The sequence below is a fragment of the Typopeltis vanoorti genome, chromosome 5 (assembly GCF_054136105.1).
Source record: "Typopeltis vanoorti isolate ZY-2024b chromosome 5, IOZ_Tvanoo_1.0, whole genome shotgun sequence".
Lineage (NCBI taxonomy): Eukaryota > Metazoa > Arthropoda > Arachnida > Uropygi > Thelyphonidae > Typopeltis > Typopeltis vanoorti.
Genome location: NC_143553.1, coordinates 80975858 through 81002720, shown reverse-complemented (window position 1 = coordinate 81002720; position 26863 = coordinate 80975858).

The following is a 26863-nucleotide window of genomic DNA, read 5'->3' as shown; positions in this document are numbered from 1 at the left end:
TTGTAATGTGTAGCTTCTGAAGAGAAAGAGGTCTGTAACGAATCCACAGAAACACAGAATTCCCACCAGTTGCAATGCGATAATATTAATACGCTGAACGAAATGAAAGATTTGCTGAGTTGCTGGACACTCGACTGGTGGATTGCATTCAAAGATAAATACAACTGGTTATTTTGTAGGAACATGTTTCTGTTTCGTGACTTTTCTTCCTTTATGGTAATTATGCCTACATTATTGTGTTATTATTCAACAACTGTTTACAGTTTTGAATGTGTATATAAAGTCAATATCAACAGTAGCCTGATTACGAATGCGTGATGAAACAGATGGGGAGGTTTGGAGCTTCCCCGGATAGCATCCAAAGGTAAATACAATTGGTTATTTTGTATAGGGCCCCGGAACTTATTCGTTTAGAATTTAACCACTGTCACGATGTATTTGAATCCCATATTCTCCAGTTTATAACAGCCTTTCATGTGGTATCTTAGCAAATTCCAAAATCATCCCTTAATCCAACTTTATCCATTGTTATAAAATATAAGTAAATTGCTAAAACATGACCTTCCTTTAGTAAACCCATGCTGCTCCTGGCAGAGTATAGCTTGTTTGTCTACCCATTTCTGTATGCATGTTCTTACCAACTTCTCTAAAATTTTCACCACCACACCAGAGATACTGATAGGTCAATAGTCAGACACATCAGTTTTTGCACACCCTTGTACAATGGAATTATCGTACATTCCTTCCATTCCTGTGATATTATTCCTGAAACACGTATAAGGCCTAGCCAATTAAGCTGAACATTCCTTTAGAAAATCTGATATTCCATCTGTCCCTATTGAGAAATTCTTACCAATGTTATGCAACAGCTCTTCAACCTCATTCTCATGTACCGCTAACTTTTCATCCAATTTAGTGGTAGCACTTGATTTTACATAAACTGATTGATATATCATAGCAAAGGGAACACTGATTAACTGAACAATCTCATTAGCTTCTGACACTAAAGAATCATCTGCATTCAGTAAAATTATTCTTCCATATTCAATCATTGTTTTTTTTTTTCAGCATAATGATAAAATTCTTTTGGATTGCCTTTAGGCTGCAAAGCCAATTTCTTTTCATACTCTGATTTAGCTTTCTGTACAATACTCGTTACTTTTCTGGCCTGCACTTTATATATTTCACAACTCCTCTCACTCAACTCTTATTCTCACAATATATCATATTAATCTCACGATTAATTCTGTATGATAATCAGCAGCAAAAACAAAAATTGAAAACAGGCACATAAGCAAAAAACATCAACTGAATTCTCAGTAGTGAAACATATAAATCATCACACATTATAGCCATTTAGACACTTTAGTGCAGAGGGAAAAACTAAACGAATAAACAGACAGAAAAACTAGTAAGATGATATGGTAAGGAGTCTAGTGAACTAAAAGAACAGTATCAGTGTTTCTCAAATGGTGAGCCACAAGAGAGCTAGAGGTGGGCTGCCAAATATTAATAGCAAAAATTATTTTTGTCCAAACTGCAGTACACTTTTGCTTATTTATACAATTATTATTATTATTTGTCACCTCCAGGGAGTCCAAAGACTCATCGAAGGAGGGCATCTACTCTACAATTCTACTTCCAACACTCACAATCCACCAACTGACAGCAACTACACCAGCGTCATCTACCAATTATATTAGTATAAAAACTTTTTCCAGTGCAATATTTATGCAACATTGGCTTACTTTGCTGCGATTGCTAAACTAAAGTATCACCAATCATCATCAAGTACTGCATAATAAAATTTAAAATCTCTCTCTCAAATTTTTAATTTTTGTCATTGTCTGGGACCTATATTGTTTAACCTTTATATCAATGACATTGTCAGTGGATTTCAGGGGGATATTCAGTTGTTTGCAGATGATGTGAAAAGGTGATTAGTAATAGTGCAGATGTGGTAGCCCTGCAAGAGGATTTGAATAAGCTAGATAGATAGGCAAATGAATGGGGATGTTGGTTTAATGCAGCAAAATGTAAAGTCTTGAGGTTTGGGACACATCAATGGGACACTGCATACTCTATTGGAGGAGCTGTACTGGAGGAAGTAGGGGGAGACAAGACATCTGGGATTGATGATTGATAGAAACCTGAAATTTAGGGGACATATTAGGTAACACAGAGGATTGCTGCAATAATGAGAAGGACACTGATCAGCAGAGATAAAAGAGTTATCATTCCGTTGTATAAGACTATGATCAGACCACACTTAGACTATTGTTCACAGATTTGGTCCTCCTGATTTAAAAGGGATAAATTAACTGTGGAAAGGGTACAAACGTGGATAACAAAGATGGTTTCAGGACCGTATAATGTTAGTTATGAGAATCAGCTGAGGGAATGTGGACTGCAGAGCTTGGTGGATAGAAGGAGAGGTGATATAATTGAGACTTTTAAGCTGTTGAGAGGTGGTTACAGGGTTGACACTGGGGAGTTCTTTCGCTTGGTTGAACATCGTGAAGGCGTGATGACAAGGGGCCATGGAGGTTGCGAGGGGAACTGTGAGCAAGAGGGTGAGGAATGGTTTCTTTGCATTGAGGGTGGTTGAACCATGGAATGTATTGCCTGATAGAGTGGTGAGAGCGAGAACGGTCAATGAGTTTAAGGAGTGGTAAGAGGACCTCCCACGATGAGTCTTTTGACTCCATGGAGCCTATATTGTTTATAGTCCTGAATAATAATAATAATAAAAGTATATATTGTAATAGAATTTGAAACATACAACACAAAAAACATATATACAAAATAATAAGTAGAAGAAGCAAGACTAGAAGCCTAAAGTCCTATGAGTGGTGTCCTCTATGAGTGCTGGTGGTTAGTCTTGGCTGATGGGCAGGTCTAAGAATTATTACTATTATTATTATCATTATATTATCCAACCTCCATGGAGTCAAGAGACTCATACGGGAGGTCCCATTCTCACACACACAGCTTAGCATACTTTGACTTAAATGCATTCACTGTTTCTGCGCTCATCACAATCTCACGCATTCCAATCACCCATCACTTTCTATACAAAAAATCTACTCCTCACCTCTCTGCTCACATCCTTATGCAGCTTCCAGGGATGACCTCTTATTCTCTTTCCATCTCCAGACATTCTATGAAAAACTCATGAACATTAATCTGGTAATTACTCCTTACTAACTTATATGTCTCAATCATGTTCCCCCATTTCCCTCTATCCACTGGGCTCTTCAATTTGAATTCACTCAATCCTCACTCCACATCCCAGAGACCAGAAACCAACTTAGTGAATTGTCTTTGAACCCTCTCCAACAACTCATCATCCTTTTGAAAACCAGGCAAGCAATTCATAGTAATTCATAGGTGGTCTGATCAAAGCCTTGTACAATGGAATCATAGCATCCTTACTTCTACATGTCAGTATTCTCTGCATCATTCTCATAATCTGCTGTGTTTTTCTCACAATTTAAGCAAAATGTACACAAAATTTCAAGTCACTATCCACCATAATCTCCAAATCTTTCATCTTCTCCACCTGCTCTAAAATATCCCCACCAATCCTATACTCTGTATCCCATCTTTGCATTATACCTCCATAAACTTTCAACATTAAATTAACATCTCCCACACGCTTGCCCATTCAGACAGTCTATTTTTAGGTCCTCTTGCAAAGCTACATCTGCTCTACTTCTCATAACTCTCCCCAACTATGCATCATCTGCAAACACCTGTATATCACCATTTAGGCCCTTTGTCATTTACGTACAAATTAAACAATGGTTCCAAAATAGACTTCTAAGACATACCACTAGCGACTTTCCTCTTCTGGGATATCACTCCCACCCCCATACACATTCTGCGGATACCTATCAGACAGCCAATCTTAATTCCAACACACTAATCTACTATTCAGCCCCATCTGTTCAAATTTACTGAAAAACTTTGCAAAATCTAAATATACTACTGCATATGCATCTCATCCAATTTTGTTATAATAAGTAAGCAGATTGCTAAAACACGATTTTCCTTTAGCAAATCCATGCTGTCCATTAAAGAGAATTTTGCTGCTGTCAACCTAGTTCTGAATCCTTGTCCTTATTAGCTTCTCCAACATATTGGCCACAACTCCAGACAAGCAGATTGGCCTAGAATTCAAAGCCTTAGTCTTATGAAGCAGAACAATTTTGCCCTCTTTCCACTCCCTTGGAACGTGGGCTAATCCAAGACTCATATTATATCACTGCATGTTTTGAGGGAATGATCCAGGTAAGTTAAAGCTGCTGTTAACTTCCTGGAACATTCCCTCAAAATATGTGGTAATATACCATCAAGTCCCTTGGCCTTGATGGTATACCCAACATCAAGTTCACTCAATTCATTATATATACCTCCTGCTCGTTCACCAACAGTGGATCCTCCCCTCAGGTTCTGCATTATTTTACAATCACAAGAATGGAACAGTTTAATGAACTGCTCATTTAACACCACTATTATATTCTCCTCAGTGTTTATCGTTCCCCCCATTATCACTGACCAACATCATCCTCCCATAATCATTCTTAAAACTTCCTAGGATTTCTTTTAGCTTCATTTGCTAAATTCTGCTCATACTGCACTTTTACTACCCTTACCTTCCTTGCTTGCGCTCCTCATGTAACTGAGTATTGCCACTTATGTTGTACTGCTTCCACAATGCCTTTTTCTTTGAGATTGCATGCTTCACCTCTTCAGTCATCCATTTTATGCCTACCTTATTTAATCTCCTGACCGTTGGAATACACTCAAGTCACTGCCTCTGCTAAATAGTTACTGAGTAGAGATCAAGTAGCACTGATTTCTTTGTAATCACTTGCCTTATAGTTCCACTTATAACCCTTTCTCACAAAAGTCCTGATATAGCTGGCCACCACCCAAGTGATCACTTCATAGTCACTTTCACCAATAATATTTACAATAATATCTTCAGATGAGATAATCAAATCCAAAACCGTCAATGCACAAGTAGCTTCTGCCATGTACTGTTTAAGATAGTTGTCCCTCAGAAACTCATGAAATTCATTCTCTTTGGTTCCACATCAGTCTCTTCATTCCAGTCTATATTACATAATTGAAATTGCCCATAATGATCATCCTTTTCTTATTAGCCAGATCAATTTGCCTAAACATTTCCTTCTCACTGCCTTCCAGGTCCTACAGCAACACTCTACTAAACATTTAATCCTGTCCACCTCCACTTCACACTATATTGCTTCAAAACTACTGTCGGTATTTGCGCCTTGCATCTCCACCCTAGACGGGCACAACTCTCTACCATCATCAGTAACACTCCTCCTCTCTTTTTGTTTTGTCTATCTTCATAAAAGACTACATACCGCTCCATCTCTATTTCTGTCATAATGTCATCTTCATTCAACCATGTTTCACTTATACCAACAATTTTTGGGCGAATGAACTCTATCTATGTATCTAATGAATGCTACAATTTCGTTCCCCTTATTTCAAATATTTCTAGCATTTGTAAATGTACACACTAGCATATTTCAGTTTCTATAACAAGTCCCACTTCTTGGGTATGACTCCTCCACATTCTCTCCTGTCCATTCGATATTACACCATACCCAGACCTAAATGTCACCTCCACACCCTTGACTATCTTAATCCTTTCTTACACACTCACACATCTACTCACGAAACCATCAACTACATTTCTCATGCAGTGTCTCCCTGACCACCTCCATTTTCCTGTCCACTCTGTGTTCCTTCTCTCTCAATCTCCTCACTTTTGCGACTCACCTCTCCATTCCCAAACTCGCCAATTTACTCTCCTGCTCTTCCCAAACACCTCTTGCTTCCTCAGGGCTCACATCCACTTCATTCATTATTTTCTCTTGCAGCAACAGTTTCTCCATCTGACTCACACCAAATTTATTTAAATGTAGCCCTTCTCTATCTGCCCCTCAAATTCATCCAACATTCACAAAATGAATTTCTTTCTCCTCACAGAACTCTGTTGGTATTATTATTATTATTCAGGCCTCCATGGAGTCAAAAGACTCATTGCGGGAGGTCCCTCTTAGGAAACATAAAGTCCATCAAACCACTCCTTAAACTCATTGACCGTTTTCACTCTCACCACTCTATCAGGCAATACATTCCATGGTTCAACCACCCTCAATGCAAAGAAACCATTCCTCACCCTCATGCTCACAGTTCCCCCTCGCAACCTCCAGGGATGGCCCCTTGTCATCACGCCTTCACGATGTTCAACCAAGCGAAAGAACTCTCCGGTGTCAACCCTGTAACCACCACTCACCAGCTTAAAAGTCTCAATCATATCACCTCTCCTTCTATCCACCAAACTCTGCAGTCCACATTCCCTGTGCGAGCTGATCCTCATAACTAACATTATACAGTCCTGAAACCATCTTTGTTATCCACGTTTGTACCCTTTCCACAGTTAATTTATCCCTTTTAAATCAGGAGGACCAAATCTGTGAACAATAGTCTAAGTGTAGTCTGATGAGAGTCTTATACAGCGGAATGATAACTCTTTTTTTATTTCTGCTGGTCAGTGTCCTTCTCATTATTGCAGCAATCCTCTGTGTTACTTTCACCACCTTTGCAATATGTCCCCTAAATTTCAGGTTTCTATCAATCATCAACCCTAGATCTCTTGTCTCCCCCTACTTCCTCCAATACAGCTCCTCCAATAGAGTATGCAGCGTCCCAAACCTCAAGATCTTACATTTTGCTGCATTAAACCAACATCCCCATTCATTTGCCCATCTATCTAGCTTATTCAAATCCTCTTGCAGGGCTACCACATCTGCACTATTACATATTACTAATAACCCTTCCCAGCTTCACATCATCCGCAAACAAATGAATATCCCCTTGCAATCAGGGGCGAATTCTCCATGATTGCTATGCTTGCTGCACAAGCTCATTAACTGAGAAAGAAGTAATATTTATTTGTTAATAAATGCATGCATTTATAAACATTCTATTTAGGCTTTTATTTTTGTAGACAGACGACTTCTTAAGCTTGTGCAGTAATAATTGAGCTTTGTATTGTGTATGAAAGGCCGATGCTTGTTTGTCTAGTCAAAGCTACCTTCGCTTGCTCGGTTGTAGGTGCTAGGTCCTCACAGAAGCACTGTGATTTCATGTGCACGCATAGCCATTTCACACCGTCTCACTCTGTTGTTTAAATAAAGGGCATATGCAGTCAACGTAGCTCTAGCCAGCCTTTACAAGTGTGCGTGTTGCTTGGGAAAATTAAGTTACAACCAACTTTTTATGATGATATTATTGACCAGTTCATAAAGAAGAACCATAGGATAGAATTTGTATTCAATTAGCTAAATTGAAAAAGATAGAATATCATTTGTAAAATAAATGTTGTATTTGTATGATTAAATGTAGATAATTTTCTAAATATATAATTTTAAATGGTCAGTAATTCATTATTCTGCTAATCAGACTTCAATCACCCCTCTCACTCCCTGAATAATAACAAGAGCAAGCGTGATTTCAAGACCAGCATTCGTCCCTGCTTGCAATCCACTGACAATGTCATTGATATAAAGGTTAAACAGTATAGGTCCCAGTACTGAGTCCTGTGGGATCCCACTTGTAATCCTCTGCCTCCTTGAAACTGCCCCACCATACACAACTCTCTGATACCTATCAGACAGCCAATCCTGAATCCAGTTGACCAACCTGACATCCAGACCATGTGCTACAACTTAAATATCAGCTTATCATGTGGCACCCTGTCAAATGCCTTTGCTAAATCCAAAAAAATGGCAGTATATGCATTTCCCTCATCTACTGCTCTTGTAACTTTATTATAAAAGGCTAGCATATTACTAAAACAAGAGAGCCCCTTCACAAATCCATGTTGACTCTCACAGATTACATTACCTTCATCTGCCCAATGCTGTATAGTCCTCACTAATTTCTCCAAGATCTTAACAACTACCGATGACACACAAACTGGCCTATAATTAGACACTTCCAGTCTGCTACTGCCCTTATGCAATGGCACTATCTTACCTTCCTTCCATTCCATGGACACCTTTCCCACACCCAGACTTTCATTGTAAAGCCAGGTCCAAGGCACTGTCAGTTCCCTTGTACATTCTCTCAAAACTCATGGTGAAATACCATCCAGTCCCACAGTTTTACTGACATCCAGAGTACTCAGTATTTGGAACACACTCTCCTCCTGCAACACTAAACCTCGAACTGCCCTATCCCTCTAGTATTCAAATCGACTTCTCCAGGATGGAGAAGTCGATTTGAATACTAGATTTGAATACTCCAATAAAGTGTTCATTGAACAATTCCACTATGTCCTCTGCATCAGTCACTCTATTCCCATTTTTATCCCACAATGTCAATTGTACACAGTCATTTCTCCTCCTATTGGCCACATAGCTAAAAAATTCCCTAGGATTTTCTTTGGATCTTAGGGCCAATCTCTTCTCATATTCCAGTTTTGCAGCCAATCTCTTCTCATATTAGTCACTCTCCTGGCCTGTGTCTTATATTCTTCATGCATCTGCCCTTCACCTGTCTCCTTATATCCCTTCCATAGCCTCTTTTTCGCATGCAGTTCCTGTTTATTGTTTGTCATCCATTTTACTCCAAATTGTGTCCTCTTCTTCACTCGTGGAATACAGCTTACTATTGCTGCTAACAAATATTCCTTCACAATTTCCCAAGCACTAATGATATCCCATCCCTCCAATTCCTCCCTCCATGAAACTTCCCCCAAGTTGATGTCTAAGACTATTGTAATCACCTGCTTTATAATTTCACATATGTTCCCATCTCTTTGATACTCCTGCATGTCTACTCATCTTCCAAGTCAAAACCACATGGTCACTCTCTCGCAACTAGTGGGAGAGATGTCATCTCAGTTATTATCAACTCTTCTGATGCTATGATCAAATCCAAAACTCTTCAACCTCTTGTTCCCTCTATTACATGCTGCCTAAGACATTTGTCCCTCAAGAATTCTAGAAATTCCATTCCCTTATTGCTACATACATCTTCCTCTCCCCAATTTATACTACTGTAGTTAAAACCTATCATAACAATCATTCTTCTTGCACTTGCCAAGTTCAACTGTCTAAACATCTCCTGGTCCCCCCCCCCCCTGTGCTCCTTGGTCTGTAGCAACACCCCACTAAATATCCTGTTCTGCCCACCTCTACCTCATACCATATGCTTTCAAAATCATTAGTGTCACTGCCTTCCAAAGCCTCCACTCTTAGAGGACATAAGTTGTCACTTATCATAAGCAGTACTCCACCACCACGCTTTCCCTTCCTATCCTGCTGATATATACCATTGGTATACCATTCATAATCTTTGCTTACCTTCTCAACTCATCATTATCATACTTGGGCAATATGCTGACTAATCTACTTACCACACTATAGCATTATCTACACTGTATTATTATATCTATATACACTGGATCATTAAAATCCTTGTTAGCAGAGCCTCTTACCTTTGTACCAACCAGGTTTCCCTCATAACTGAACTCTTCTTTATTTGCTGTACCTTTCTGTCCAATAGCAATGACAAAAAGAGTAACAAAAATAGTTGTTCCTCCCGTTTCCTCATATCCCTCTCATCATATATGATATAAAAATGCTATTACTATTCCCTATATCCAAGCCACCTCTGAAAAAATAGCCATATATTTCATTAAAGTTCTGGCTATTTTTTCAGATATGGCTTGGAAATAAGGGCAGCCAGTTTCAGATGAGATTTGAAAGTGGTGCACAGATCTGCTCTTCTAAGAATCTACCCCCCCCCCAAATCTGTTCCAAGTGTTTACAGGGTTCCTTGTTTTATACCTTGTCATATTATTATTATTATTATTATTATATGACATATTATATGTCATATTCATATATTATATGCATATTCTTTTTACATCACACCTCCAAGGAGTCCAAAGACTCATCAAGAGAGGGCACCTACTCTACAGCTCTCCTTCTCTACCACTTAATCCACCAACTACCAACACCATCTACTGCCCCCACCACTAGTATTTTTGTCTATAAATTGTGTATTTTCTCAAGGTTGATTTGTCTGTATGTGGGATGAAAAACCCAAGTTTCCAGGAGAAAAAACCCTGCTAACTGGGAGACAAACTGGGAGATCTACCAACATCCACCTTGGAGAACATAAAGAATCTTCTGCTATATGGTCAGCCAGGTCTAGCTGACCATGGTTTCAATACCTTGCCCAGGATCAGATGGAATAAAACTACTATGCTTCACAGCAAATACAAACTTGAGACTCTTTTTAGAATCAGCAGCAGATTTAACCCGGTGTTAGTAAGGTGGAGTGTCACAGTTATAGTCAATTTAAAATCTTTGGGGTCTGTGACACTCCACCTTACTAATGCCGGGTTAAAAAGCCAACATAATCTAAATATGGTTGTGTTAAACTTTCCAAGATTTGGGAAACTTTAATTCTTAGGCCTCCTGCCCAACAGCTAGCCACCCAAAAGAGACCACAAAATGGTACTCTTCAGTTTGAAGTTTAAAAAGACATTTGTCTATTTTCTTCCACATTGTTTTGTGATTCCTTGAACTGACTGGCCAATCTCCTCTCATACTGCACCTTTTCTTTCTTTACAATGCATGTCACCTTTCTATCCTGCACTTTATACTCTTCATGTATCTGATAACTACCAATTGTCTTCCATCTACTCCATAACCTCTTCTTTTCCAACACTGCTTGCTTGCTTGATTTCCCTGTTCCTCCCACTCTATTTATCTGCTTAACTCTTGGTGCAGTTATGAATTGCTTGTGTCAGATACTGCCTTATCAATTCCCATGCTCTGTCAACATCTTTTCTGCACAGGTCATCAACTCAATGTACTGATGCTAGTTGACTGTGGAGCTTCTCATAATCAACTCCCTTATAATTCCACATATATTCCTTTTGAAAGTGACTTTTCCTGTTTCACCACTTTCCAAACCAGTACCTCATCGAACACTCTCATCAATCAGCAGTGATTTTGATACCTCATTAACAACCACATTCTGTTAAGGATATTCAACACTGCTGATTGATGAGAGTGTTCAATGAGGTACTGGTTTGGAAAGTTGATTTCTTGAATTTCTGAGGGATAACTATCTTAGGCATCATATATCCATATGCTGCCTAAGATAGTTATCCCTCGGAAATTCAAGAAATCCACTCTTCTTGTTCCCATAGATTACCTCCTCCTTCCAATACACTTTCCTATAATTAAAATTTCCCAACAGGATCACCTTCTTTTTACATCCCCAACCAACTGGCCTAACATTTCACAATCAGTATGTACTCTCCACATTCTTTGGCTTATAGCAACATCCTATTAAATATACTATTCTGTTTAATTTCAACTTCACATCAGACAGATTCAAGATCTTCACATGTACCATCATTTTCAACTTCCACAATTAATGAACACAGTTCCTTTGCTATCATTAACAGTACCACTCCCACTCCCCTCTTTACTTTCCTATCCTTCTCAAAAATTCCATGTCCTTCCTACTTCTGTTCCCAACAGAATATCATCCTCAGCCAGCCATGTTTTGCTTACACCAAGTATCTTTGGGCATACTAACTCAATCAATGCAACAAATTCAAGTCCCTTATTTCTAATAGGGGAACTGAGTTTATTACATTTCAAATTTTCAGAAAAAATGGTGTATGTTAAACAGAAATAGCAATCTTTTGTATGGGCACTAAGCTCCCTCCTATACCAATGGCATTGACAAATGTGTGCCTTTTAACCCTGCTCTTAGATGTTGTATACAATTATAATGTATGTGGGAGTCCCAAGTCCTAAACTTGAAATGACTCAAAGTAACTGAATACAGTTGCTTCTGCTGAACAAAAAGCATTTTCTTAAGCAAACTTTGAGTGAAAGAATAATTTTTTTTAATATGTTAATCCCACCCATGAGAGGTTGTAAACCTGCTGTGCATTTTTTTTTCAGTACTGTAGTAACCTGGTTACTACAGTACTAAATCCCTGCTCTAGAAACCAAATGTGGACTTTTCCAAGCCACTTCAGACCTTCAATAAAAAAATAAAATAAAAAATGGCAGTTTCACACCGTGCAGCAAAAACTGCCTACAAACTAAAAATTTTCAACCTATATTCTGTTAGTTGAAGAGCAGAAATGCCTACATAAGAGACACTCAAAAACTTAAATATTTATCTGGATATACTTAAGTTGTGGGCTAAATTTCTTTTTGGAGAAAAAATTTATTTGCCTGTGCCAAAGATTGACTGACTCTCAAACTGGCTGGAAAAAGTTATTTCAGGTTGGTGATTGGAATTTCACTATAAGATATGTTTTGTGCAAACTTAGTGTCATGGAAGTTTCTATAAGGTTACACAGATCTTTTATATATTTAATTTAGTAGCACTGATGTGATAGCAGTGATAGCTGCCCTTTTAAAACCATATATTCATCTTCATTCATTATGGTTACTCTGCATGGCTGGATTGGAGCAGTGATCATTTTAACTAAATCATTCTGAACAAAGTATTTATTATTATTTATATTTATATATATATATATCAGAGCAAGTAATGATCACAACTGAGGAATGAATATCTGGATCCTTACATACTAAATAAATTTACATAAATTTATTAAATTAATAAATAAAGAAATCAAAGATGATAAAGATGAAAACTGAAAATAAAGATATTCTAGACATCTGGAGTAATTACTTGGAAAGGCTGCTAAATGAAACAAGCAGTGACAGCATGATGGTAGCATACGCTCAGCAGGAATGCAATCGTGAATACATATCAATACTTGAAGCAGAAAAAGTCATCAAAAACCTGAAATGGGGATAGGCAGCTGGAGGAGATGATATGCAACCAGAAAGGCTCAAAATTGAGATAATGTTTTACAGTGGCTATGCTGTATATTTTGGAAGGACTTGTCAGAAGGTTGAATTCCACATAATTGGAATAGAGCACTCATAGAACACATCTATAAAAAGGGAAATAACTCTGAAGACAATTATAGCAGAATTTTCCTATTGAGTGTTCCTGGTAAGATTTATACAAGTATACTTGAGAAAAGGTTAAAAATATTGTGGAAGCCTGGGGAAGAACATGCTGGATGCAGGCTAAACAGAGGTTGTCAGGATCAGACTTTACTTTAACAGAAATAGCTGAAAAATAATGGGATTCTAACAAGAATCCATACTTAAGTTTTGTAAATCTGGAAAAGGAATATGACAATTCACCAAGAGAAAGGATGGTCAAAATGCTACAGTTATATGGTATAAATGGGACAGTATATTGAGCAAAATAGTCTATATTTGAGTTTTAAGTTAGCAGTTAGAAATGAAGAAGGTTGTTTTGATGTTAAATCAGGTGTGAGCAAGGATGCACATTATTTCAACTGCTATTCATCATCTATATGGATAACATAATGAAGGAAAGTGACATTAAACACGCTTTGAGTTCCCAAATTGGAAATGCATGTTTAATCTCAGCTCTTCATGTTATGTTATGTAGGTGATGTTATCCTCCTAAATAAATTCCTTTATTGAGGTCTCATCAGTGGAAGCCAAACCCAGAAGTGATATCAAGGTTGAAGTAATGCAAAAGTCATCTTTTCATATACAAGTATTCAAAAGGTGTCACACCTTATTACTAAAATACAGTAAAACCTCATTTTACGAGCTTAATTCATTACAGAAGGCTGTTCATATAATGAAAAGTTCATAATGTGAAACTATTTTTACCATAGTAATTAATGTAAAATAAATTAATCCATTCCACATGAAAAAGTTTCACCTATTATCATAATTAAAATAAAAATAAGAATATAATGTGAACCTTACCTTTACTGAAGATATATGGGAAGCAGGAGGGAGGTAATTATTGTTTTGAAGGTGAGTAACCTTTTCTGTCTTTTTTGTGGGCAGACTACATGGTGATTCTTTAGCTTTGATTTCAAACTTATCTAGAGTTGTCTTGTTCTTAAAATTTTTCTAAAATGTGCAATGATATTATCATTAAACATGTTAACACTGTTATTAACCATAGATACATCAGGGTGCCACTTTTCTACAGTGGTTTCGATTTTTTCCTAATGGAAGCACAGTTCTTTAATTTCAGCAGTGGAAATGGTTCCCTTATTGGGCCCCTCCTCCTCTGAAAAAAAGTTCCTTAACAACTTCCTCATGCTGCTCCTTTTGCAGTTCTTTCAGCTCCTCAGTGGCAAGTTCTCTTTGATGATCTTCCACCAATTGGTCCTGGGGTGTTGATTAAGTGTGTTAAGAAACTGTGGAGTGTATCCTGGCCATGCAGTCAAATGGAGAACATATCATCCATGTAGCATAGCCAGACAGTGGGTTTATATAGAGTAGAGTTTAAGGCTTTTTCTTCAAAAGGTCTCCATAAAGAAGTTGGCCAGGGCTGGTGAACTGATATAGGGCTGAGATATCAGAAGGAACTATGGCTTGGATGAAATCCAAGGTATCTTTGAGTGGGACATTGATGAATAAGGAGAGACCTCAAAACTGAGGTCTCTCCTTATTCATCAATTCCTCACTCTCCGTTTTTTTGGAGTGTGAGGTTTTCTATACTGGCTTTAAAGTGGGCCGAGTTTTTTTATGTGTAAAGGTGTGTTGCCAGTATAATGTGTAAGCACTTTGGCTAATTTGTGTTTGGGTGAATCAATGCCATCCACAATGAGAAGTAATGGCACATATTTTTATGGATTTTTGATAGTCCATATATCCAGGGTGGGGGAGTCTACAGTTATAAAGTTTTAGTCTGTTTATAACTTCCACAGGCCAAGTAGTAACTTTTTTAATTAGCCTATGGAGTGTTCTGATTTGTGTGCTAGTGGGATCACAATCAATAGAGAGGGAGGAAGGGAGGTAGAACAATTGAGCAGTAAAGAGGCAAGCTTAACTGAGTAACCAGACTGGTTTAAAACCACTGTGGCATATCTCTTATCCACTTTGGTAATTATTGTTTGTTGTTGCTCTTACAGAGTTTCAAATTCTTTTTTCAATAGGTTGCTTTTTGGTGGTTTAGCTTGGGTGAGAACACTGGCTACATCCAGTCTGATGTTGTTGTTGGCAATATGGTTGGGAAGGCTGTAGATACTTCATTCTACTTGCATCATTATTTCCTCTGCAGAAATTTTCTTAGGTGCTATTGCAAAGTTATGGCCATGTGCAAGTGCACTAATTGTTTCAGGATAAGGGAAAAACAGTTTTATTACTATGTTAAGAGGTAGATGAAGTTTGGAAGCTGAGTTTTTTGTAGACTTTCAAATTTCTTAATGTGTCGACATCATATTCTTTGAAATTCTCTGTCTGCTGAAGCATTCGAGATGTCAGAAAAGATCATCTAAAGGTCGACATTTGGTGTCACATCAAGGTCTTCATCTAGCACATGTATAGCTACATTGGTGCCAGCCAGGAGAATGCGGTTGGCGACAATCTCCTCCCATAGAAGAGCAAAGCTAGTGCGTCTGTAAATGTGCACAGCCTTTAGTGACATAAATGGTGTTTTAATTTAACACAATTCAGGATCACATTGTTATTCTAGCAGCGTTTTAAAGAGGCTAATCGATTCAGTTGTCTAGATATTTTCAGATTCAACTTGCCGTATTGATGGGCCTTGCATGCGATGGAATCTTTGTGGATGATCATAATTCTTGTAGATAAGCTTATATGTTGATTACACACATAGCTTTTAATTTTTCAGGAAATGACAATGTATACTAGAATATTAAGATAAAACAGTTTTAATTAATACCTCTTGGCCTGTGGAAGTTGCAGACTAAAACCTTATAACTTTAGACCCCCCCCCCAGATAAATGAACTACCAAATATTCATAAACAAAATGTTCCATTATATCCTAATGTGGATGGCATTGATTCATCCACACATACAAATTAGCCAAATGTTTAACCAAAGTGCTCACACAATATACTGGCATCACAACTTCACACATAAAAAACTCAGCCCACTTTAAAGCCAGTACAGAAAACCTCACACTTCAACACACTAATAAATAATGGTCAGTTTTGATGTCTCCTCCTTATTCACCAATGTCCCACTCAAAGATACCTTAGACCTCATCCAAGCCATATTTTATCCCGATATCTCAGCCCTATTTCAGCTCACCACGAACTCAGGCTATTTTGTTTGGCAAGCAAAATTCTATAAACAGATAGAGGAGACTGCCATGGGTTCTCCACTCTCTCTAGCCCTGGCTAATTTCTTTATGGAGACCTTTTAAGAAAAAGCTTTAAACTCTGCCCCACATAAACCCACTGTCTGGCTATGCTACGTGGATGATGTGCTCTCCATTTGGCAACATGGCCTGGATACACTCCACAATTTCTTAACACACCTAAACAATTAACACCCCAGGACCAGTTTACCTTGGAAAAGGAAAACAACAACAGTCTCCCTTTCCTAGATACTCTGATTACACACCAGCCTGATGGATCCCTGGCATTCTCTGTTTACAGAAAACCCACCTACACACATACATGTAAGTACATTCACTAGCAGTCACCCCCCCCCTCCCAACAATATGGGATTATAAAAATCCTATATATCAGCGCTAAATTAATCAGTTTGGATAACAGTGCCCTATCTACTGAACTTGACCATATCCTTAATACTTTCTTAGCCAATGGCTACAATCTCCAAAAAATATTAAAACCATGCAACTACAACCCCCCCCTCCCCTCCTCCCTTCAAAGCAGAGATTACTCAAAAACTATCACCATTCCAATTTGGTGCACATCTGAAAAATTAACAAATATCCTAAAGAAATATGACCTTACAACCAGTTACAGACTAACTAAGAAACTGGCATCTCATATCCGCTCCACCAAAGACCAGCCACATCCCCTAGACCTACCAGGAGTGTAACAGGTCCCTTGCATTTGCAAATTGTCCTGCTATGGCAAAACATGCAGGATAGCCAATATCAGGATATCTGTACACAAGGACAACATCCCATTCCACCAATATAGCCACTCAGGACTTTCTGACCATGCTTTGGACACCCACCACAGGATATGCAGAAAGAAGGCCACTCTTTTACACGACAACAAATACAAGGGTGGTTTGAAACGTTCTCGGCCTCGACCATACATGGCAACACTATCAGCAATTTCTTTTTCTAAGTTGGTACATCTATCATAAGCATCTATGTGAAATTGCAAGTCATTTTATCAAGTAGTTTGTTTTATATAGCTGTCTGAAACAAAAGTGTTGTCTGTATCCCTTGAAATGGATAAAATTGAGAATTGTGAAGTTATAAAATTCTTTGTTAAAGAAGGTTTAACACCAAAAGAAATTCATTTGAAGTTAATAAAAGTTTATGGGCACTCTTCTTTTTTATTTTTGACAATCAAGAAATGGGTTGCTGAGTTTAAACCTGGCCATACCAGCCTTGAAGATGATCCAGTGAAGGATGTCCAAAAAGTGTAACACCACCAGAAATCATTGATCAAGTGCACGTTATGGTATTGGATGACTGGTGAGTCAAAGTGCATGAAACTGCTGAGACTATAGGCATTTCAAAAGAACATGTAGGATATATTTTGCATGAAGAATTGCAAATGAAAAAGCTTTGTGCAAGATGGGTGCCATGCTTGCTCACAGCAGATCAAAAACACACTCGCATGAAAATATCTGAACAGTGCTTGGAGCATTTTAACAAGAATAAAACTGATTTTGTGCATCAATTTATTCCTATGGATGAGACTTGGATTCACCATTACACACCAGAATCCAAACAGCAGTCAAAACAGTGGACAGAAGCTGGTTGTTCAGTGCTAAAGAAGACAAAGTCAGTCCATCAGCAGGAAAGGTCATGCCATCGGTGTTTTGGGATGCTAAAGTCATCTTGTTTATTAATTATCTTGAAAAGGGTAAAACAATAACCGAGGAATATTATTCTGATCTTTTAACCAGACTAGATGAAAAAATTTGTGAGAAAAGACCTGGTTTGCTGAAGAAAAAAAATAATCTTTCATCAGGACCATGCATCTGCCCACAAAGGTGTTTTGGCAATGGGAAAATTAAGGGATCTGCACTATGAATTGTTGGAACATCCACCCTATTCCCCATATTTGGCTTCCTCTGACTTCTATCTCTTCCCAAAACTAAAACTCTTCCTCGCTGGTCAGCGTTTTTCTTTGAATTAAGAGGTGATTGCAGCTGTATAGGAGTATTTTGCAGATCTTACTGAGAACCACTACAGGGACGGGATAATGGTGCTGGAGAATAGTTGGAATAAATGTATTAGTCTTAAGGGAAATTATGTTGAAAAATAAAAATAATTTTGAAATTATAAATTTGTTTTTTCATTGTTAGGCCAAGAAATTTTCAGACCACCCTAGTACAAGTATGGAAGACTATTCATCGAATCTACCTCAGGTCTGAAAAACACTCCAAATCTCAACAAATTTGGGTACATGAGACTGTCCCAAATTTGGGAAGCATACATTTTAAGATCGTCAGCCCAACACAACCCAATTCAGCCCACTGGGGGGGGGGGGCACTGTTAAGAACTGTAGGCTCAACTTCTGTTGCTTTCATTCAGCCTCATTTGCTCAGTAGTGCATTTGTTAGTGCCTGAGTGCTCCTATCATTGTTTTTAGTGATCCCTGATGATGGCAATGTAACATTGCCAAAATATAGGAAGGTATTAATTAAAGTTTTTTATAATTAATATTCTAATATACATTGTCATTTCCTAAAAACCTAAAAGCTATGTATAACCAATGTATAATCTTTTCTACAAGAAATATGGAAATAGAGAAGAGAATTAACAAAACTGGTTAGGTAGAATGTCAACTGAATAAATTTATATAAAATAAGAGAAAAATCAGTCAAAACACTACACTAACTGTGCACGAAACAGTGTTCAAACTGTTTTAACTTATGCATTTAAGAGCAGGATTAGAAATAAAACCCTTTATGAAAGACTGGAGATTAAAACTATAGATATGAGAGTGCTTAGAAATAAATAAATAATCCTATCAAAAATGAGGATATTAGAAAACAATTGGCATTGTTAGTATTCAGGAATGTGTTAGCAAAGCTAAACTCAGGTGGTATTGTGACTTAAATAGAATGTGAGAGGGAAAGTTAGAAAAACAAGTGCTGTTTGCAAAATGACACAAAAAAAAAGACGCAGAGATAATCCAAGATCTAAGTGGATTGATTCAGTAAGAAGTGCCTTATTAGATCTGACAATACTGGAATCCTGACAGATAGCAGATTAATTTTTGATGAAAATTAAAGTTGATAAGAAGTTAGAAGTGATATAACTTTCATGTGGTACTATCATAATATCCTGTTCATCCCTGAGGGTTCACGTCAGGAATTTGATAATAATAATGCACATGCACAATGAAAACTCTTTGAGTTGCTCTTTATAGTGCAACAGTTCAAGAGCAACTCAAGAGTTACTCTTATAATAGTGTAGGCTTGACTTTTATATGTATGTTATTCTTTAATTTTTTTTTTTGTTTTTTGTAATCACTCTGTATTTTGACTTAAGCAATATCATTAGACAAATCATAAGCAAATGAATTGTGTTTCCTACTTACTGAGGACTGTTGTGTTTTCCATGTCTTCTTTTTTATAAGAACTTCATGTAAAGCAAAGATTGTGAAATAGTCTCTCCCAGCATAATAATAATCAAGGAGTTTCTTCCTCTGGTTGTAAGAAATTTTATTGTATGATATAAGTAGTGACATTTACACATTTACAAATGACCTATAAAAAGATGAAGAAAAAAATATCAGAACTTCACGCACACAGACAAAAAAATACATTATTATTTTATATTTAATAGCCACTCAATAATACTCATTATTAAAATAACTTTATGCTAAAAAGATCGAAAAAATATTTATGTTAGAACTTACTTCTTCTGGAGGTAATTTTGCTTGAATAAAGTTTTTAATTTTTTTCTTTTTGAAGAATCAGGCATCAACCAACCTTTCTACTCTTTTGTTGAGATTCCACCTATAGTATTTGAAATATCACTATCACTTGTACTAGCTATGATGACATAATCAAGACTAATAGGTTACTTTTTAAAATATTATGGGTGCTAACAGCTTTATTTATGACAACAGCATCAAAACGTGTAGCATGCATCATCTAGCGTATTATACTAGATTAGATGGCTTATTTTCCTCCCCTTTTTTTTTTGTGCCAAGTTAAATATTTGTTAGTCTTCAGCACAGTCAGCTCTTACACACATATCCTCTGAGGCTTCTAACTGCATTCATTCATCTAGATCATTTTTCTGCCATTCTATTTAAATGATCATGCTGCCTTAAATTATCTCTGTATATAATAATGTTAAGTTTCTTTTCATTTTTAAAAAGGCTCTGCCAATGAAGGCCAGCTGTTCACTCCCCTAATTTTCCTAAGAGTTCTCATAACCATGGTCGGTCACAGTACACCCAAGTAAAAACTATTTTAAATACCGGACATACCTAAGTTTTGTATTTTGACTAATTTCTTTTTAATTTCATGTACATTTATTTAACTGGCTCCCAACATATTTTCCTTGTTTATTCTGTTATATATTCCATTATTTGTATTCTTACTGCCAAAATGGTTAACGTTTTACTTCTATTTGAGAATTCAACTTTGACACATTTGAGAATAGAGCTGAAATTTTTTTCCTTGCTTGCTTGTAGATTTTCATATCAAATTAATTATATAAATTATTTCAATCTGGTTGAAGAATCATCAACTTCTTTTCTTATGTGAATATCTTAAGATGGTTTATCAGTACTGTGGATGAGCCAAAGATTAGATATTCTGAAACCTTGCTCACCAAACATAGAACATTTTCAGGCTCCGATAAGCAGGGTAGTGGTCTCACACAGGGTGATGAAATTCACCTCCTATCTAACAATATCAACAAACATCCATGCCCAGGGTGGGATTCAAACCTACTGTGAGTTGGATTACAGATACACTATTTACTTGATCAACCAGGCTGACTTGTAGCAGATTTATTTAAGATATCTGCACAGAATAAAGAAATGAGCTTATATCTCTGATTTTGACATTACTTCTTAATAATGTGATCCACATTGATTAAAAATTAGAGGAAGTTTGGTTTTGAATTACAATAGAAGCATTTAAGGCATTAAAATTAGTAAGTCAAATAATCATGTGTTCTCATAGCCAGTTTGCCTGTTTTGTGATATGAAAATCTCAAGTTTCCAGTAGAAAAAAATACTTTCATATGAAATTGGCTAACTTAATTTCAACTGAAATGTCCCTCATGTCTTAGACAAGATTTGCAAATCATTCCAATTGAAGTGCAAATTGTATTGTCTCCTTGCAACTGTACTACAAACAGGAGGTAGATAGAACCTTGCCCTACACCTGATTTAATGCCAAACTGCCTTCTTTGTACAATGTTTAATTCTAATACTTCTTAAAACTTAAGCATAAGCTCAATATAGCCTTTGTATAGTTTCATTTAAATCATATAATTTGTATTTTGAACAGTTTTTCCCCTATACATTATTATCTATTTTCAAGATTCATAAAAGTTAGAGATGCTTACTATACTCCTAGGATTTCTTAACTGTCTACTTTAAAATAAAAATAATAAATCAAATTGCCTGGACAGCCTCTATTTCAGCTCTAACCCCAAGTTTGTCTTCGACAACAGTTCTTATTCTTGTTTCAACTATGTACAGATATTATCAGGACCACTCAATAAGGAAAAATTCCTCTATAATTCTCACATTGTTTTATTTCCTTTAAAGCTTTACACCATCTGGAATTTGACTTTCATTTCTGAATTGCATAATGTAACTACTATAAAATTTTAACATCTTTGAAGGATAGCAGTGACTACTACCTTAGCATATCAAGCCTAAGCACTTAAAGGAGTACATAAAAAGCAGGTGTTTTTACCTTGGGCTGGGTAGTTTATGATGTTGGTTAATGGAAAAAGAGACCAAGTAAGATGTGGATTATGTTAATACAAAAGAAATTTCAGAAAGAGGTTTAGAGGAATGGGGAAGAATGGAAATAGATATAAAGATAAGGTGTGTGTGTGAGAGAGAGAGGGTATGTTAAGAAGTTAAGCTAGAATGAAGAGTACAGGAGGGGAGAAAGACTGGAAATTATTTTTTTTTTTTTTGCTCTGTAACATCATCAGATCTAGGGATGGGGATAACCAAAAGACAAAAGGGAGGGAAGAGCATATTCAGAAAATTAACACATATCCAATCTAATTTAATACCTTTCCATGTTTCTGATTTGAGATTTATCTTCATTATTTGAATATACTTATGAACTCCTCTTGGATATTTTTTATAACTTTCATTACTGGTTATCCATTTAATAAGTTTTTGAAATAATTCCAAATATTCAGAATATCCTTATTCTCAATTTTTATACTGCTTTTATTTTTGAATACTTCTACATTACTCTTACCAACTGCACATTTTATCATCTTCCCAAAATTTATCTTTATATCATCATCTCATCATCATCAAATTCCTGCCATGTACCCTCAAGGGGTGTACAGGATATGATAGTACTACATGAAAAAAATTACATCATTATTAATTTCCTATCTACAATTTTCCTCCAAATCAGTCTGTTACTTGTCAAGACTCCAACATTATCAGATCTTATATTTCTATCGTCTAAAGCACTTTGTATCGTATCAATCCACCTATATCTTGGCCTTCCTCTGGGTCGTTTTGCTGCCACCCTGGCAGAGAACACTTGTTTTGCTAATCTTTCCTCGCCCATTCTATTTAAGTGACCATACCACCTGAGATTAGCTCTGCTAACGCATTCCTGGATGCTGACAATGTCAAGTTCTTTCCTAATATCCTCGTTTTTAATATGATATTGCCATTGTTGCCATCTGTTCACGCCTATAATCTTTCTCAGGACTCTCATATCTGTGGTCTCTAGTCTTTGGTCAAGTGTTTTACTTCTGACCCAGCTCTCAGATCCATAAGTTAAAACTGGTTTGAACACTGTCTTGTATACAGCTAATTTAGTGTTCCGACTAATTTCTCTCTTATTCCATATGAATTTATTCAATTGACTTCCCACCATACCAGCTTTGCTGATTCTGTTGTCTATTTCTATATTTAATTTACCATCTTCAGTAAAAATCGTGCCTAAATAGCTGAAATGTTTTACTTGTTCCACAGGTTCTCCATTCACAACACAGTTGACATTTTCAATGATTCTGCCTATTTTCATTGTCTTTGTCTTTTTATTGCTGACCTTCATACCATATCTATTACAACAGCTATTCAATTTAGTCAGAGAATCTTGCAGACTTGTAGCAGATTTATTTAGAAGTATAACATCATCTGCATAAAGCAAAGAGCTGACATTAACATCTCCAATTTTGATATCATGTTTAATACCACTTTCCTTCATAATGTGATCCATATAGATAATGAATAACAGAGGGGATAATGTACATCCTTGTCTCACACCAGATTTAACATTAAACCATCTTCCTGTACTTCCTTCAATTCTGACTGCTGACTTACAACTCAAATAAAGACTAAGTATTGCTTGGTATAATGCCCCATTCACACCATATAACTGCAGCATATTGAATAGCTTCTCTCTTGGCACCTTGTCATATGCCTTTTCCAGATCGACAAAACTTAAATACAGATCTTTGTTATATTCCCATGCTTTCTCGACTATTTGTCGTAAAGTGAAGATCTGATCCTGACAGCCTCTATTTGGCCTGAATCCAGCTTGTTCTTCACCAAGCTTTTCTTCCACAATTCTTCTCAACCGTTTCTCAAGTATACTTGCATAGATCTTGCCAGGAACACTCAGTAGAGAAATACCTCTGTAATTCTCACATTCAGTTTTATTTCCCTTTTTATATATGGGTACTATGAGAGCTCTACTCCAATCATCGGGAATTCGTCCCTCTGTCCAGGCTTTCTGAACTATGCAGTGCAGCCACTGTAATACTCTTATACCACCATACTTCAGCATTTCAGGTCGAATATCATCTACTCCTGCTGCCTTTCCACATTTCAGGCCTTTGATGGCTTTTTCTACTTCAAGTATGGATATGTATTCCTGACTGCATGCCTGGTCAGTGTTTTTTACCACTGTGCTGTCATCACTGCTTGTTTCATTTAGCAGTTTTTCAAAGTAATTACTCCATACTTCAAGGATATCTTTTTCTCCCGTTTTCATGTCACCTTTATCATCTCTAATTCCTTTTACAGCACTCTTTCCTCCATTCTTAAGTTTCTTCAACAACCTCCAGAATATTTTGCCACCTTCTTGATATTTATTTTCTAGATTCTTGCCAAAGTCCTCCCATGACTTTTGTTTAGCTAGTTTTACACAGTGTTTAGCATTCTTGCATTTGTCTCTATATTCTCTAAGAGCAAAAGCTGACTTATTTGCCAGGAACTTTTGGTATGCTTTCTTCTTTTCCTTCACTGCCTCTTTAACTTCCTGTGTCCACCAGGGAGTTCTGATTTTTTTATCCTTACAAACAACCTCACCACAGGCCTCTCTGGCAGAATCAATCAATGTTTTCTTCAGAGTTTGCCACTGAATCTCCAAGGTTTGGTTCCTGTTCTCAAACTCTTTCATTTTTTCTTCAATAATCTTTGTGTATTTTAGTCTACAGTTCACATCTGAGAGCTGCTCAACTTTTATTCGCTTTAAAACTTTCTTACATGTTATTCTTTTCAATATGAAATTCAATTTTATCCTGCTCAAGACTAAATAGTGATCACTTCCAATTTCAAATCCTCTGTACACTCTGGTGTCCTGCACCAGGAAGAAAACATCACTATCAACAATAACATAGTCAATGAGACTTTTCTTATTCCTAGCCTCTTCTCTCCATGTGAATTTGTGCACATTTTTATGTTGGAACATGGTGTTAGTAATGACCAGTCCATGTCCTGAGCAGAAATCCAACAGATATTTGCCATTATTATTAGCTTTGCTCTTTTCTCCAAATTTTCCCAAAATATTTTTGTATGTCTGACAATCATTTCCTACTCTGCTATTTAGATCCCCAACAAGGACCAACTTTTCATTTTTCATTGTGTCAGTTGCTTTTTCTAAAGCCTCAAAAAATTCCTCCACTTCTACCTTAGTAGAACCTTCTGTGGGACCATAGGCACAAATAAGTCTCATTGTCCAGTTCCCCATTCTCATATTTGCCCACATTACTCTACTTGAGACTGCCTGCCATTCAAGAAGATTAGCCTCGTATTTTGTGTTGAATACTATGGCTACTCCTTCTTTTCCTTGATTGTCATTGCCTGAATATAACATTTTGTATTTATTGCTCAGAAAGAGCTCACCAGTTTTGGTCTTTTTTGTTTCAGTCACCCCTATTATGTCGATCTGGTACTTATCTAATTCCTCAGCTAGCTCCATTTCTTTGCCATTCAGGCTTCTTACGTTGATAGTACCGATCTTTAACTCTGGTGATGTTGAGTTGGGGTTTGTTTTCAGATTTGTTCCAGTAGCTGACTTTTCGCTGTTCGCCCTGGTTCCCTGGCGAAAACAACGGGGGCCTTGTTTAACCGGGCGACGCCCCAGCCGGCATGAAATTTTGTCATGTTGTACCATCATTCTATATTTTGGTTTAACCAATAAGAATACAATTTGGTCGGCTAAATCCCAAATTGCCAGCCCATCCTCGTCCGTTCAGTATCCAAGTAGATACCCAACAGGGTGCACCACGAGAAGGTGAGGATTGGACATTAGGTCAGAAGCCCTGGTCGGTTCTCCGCATTCCTTTAAAGGCTATGTGGAGGTCTCCTCTCAGTTATACATTTATCTTTATATTCTTTTAGTAATTTTTGACATAATTTAGCTTTCTTATATTTTTCTCCATAAGCTCTAAGGACGCATACTGTTTATGAATGATGTTTTATTTACTTTTTTTTTTTGGAATGCTTCTTTAAGCTACCATAAAATTATTTTTTCTACCTCTGCAGAAAACTTCACATTTCCTTAACAGTCCATCAGTGTGTTCCTCATATTTCGCCTTCATCTCTAAAGTTTGATTCTTGTTTTTAACCTGCTTTTCTCCAATAGCATTTATACTCATCTGTTCTAAGATGTCAACCTCTTATAAACTGTAATTTAATAATTGGTATGTTTAACACATAGAGATTATTACTTTTTTTAAAAAATACTAATTTATTAGTTTGACTCTCTATTAGTTTCATGTGCTTTGCAGTGTACTCCTCAGGGTAAATACCTTAAAAAACACTTAGCATGACAGTAATGGTGTTTACTACATATAAGTCAACAGTATTAGAAACAAACAATTAAAATAGAGTAAACTTATGATCAAATTCCTTCTGGATATTTTCTATAGAACTTGTGTATTATTGGTTATCCATTTAATAAGTTTTTGAAATAAGTTCAAATATCCAGAAAATAACCTTTTTCTCAATTTTTATATTGAGAATAAGGAATAAATCTTAGGAAAATTCAAGATGCATTTTATTGTCCAGTGTTATAATGTGTATCACATCCAAGATCTCCTTGTATGCCTGATTTTTGATGAAACAACCAAACTTGATGTGGGATAATTCCTGAAATTTAACATTTCTGAAGACTCCTTGGATGTTCTAATGAAATTGTTAGTCAATGTAGGCCATTTCTGAATGCTTCATAAAAACTTAATGATTTGTTTCCATTATATGAGAGGCTAGTCTGGAAATGTCTTTTCAACATCTTTGGTATGTCCTAACATGCATATATT